Consider the following 322-nt stretch of genomic DNA (forward strand, 5'->3'; position numbering starts at 1 on the left):
TTGTCTGAAGGTCGGTACATGACGCTGAGTTGTCCTTGTCCCCAGGAGCAACCGAGTTTCGTCCAAGTTGACTTGCAGCGCCTACAGTGTCCTTAGTAGGCCCCATTTTGGGGCGATCACTATGGAGAGCTCAGTTTTACGTGGGCAAGACTACCACTATCCCTGGATAACGAGCTTAGCAGGGCCTACACACGCGATCGCCAGTCACGACTTAAACCTGCAGCACATTTTCCTAACCTAACACACTGATAATGAGCACACTAATAATACACTAATATGGAACTTATGGACATGATGTTAAAGGAAAACGATAGCCTACAAG

This window comes from Schistocerca piceifrons, unplaced genomic scaffold, assembly GCF_021461385.2.
Source record: "Schistocerca piceifrons isolate TAMUIC-IGC-003096 unplaced genomic scaffold, iqSchPice1.1 HiC_scaffold_961, whole genome shotgun sequence".
Lineage (NCBI taxonomy): Eukaryota > Metazoa > Arthropoda > Insecta > Orthoptera > Acrididae > Schistocerca > Schistocerca piceifrons.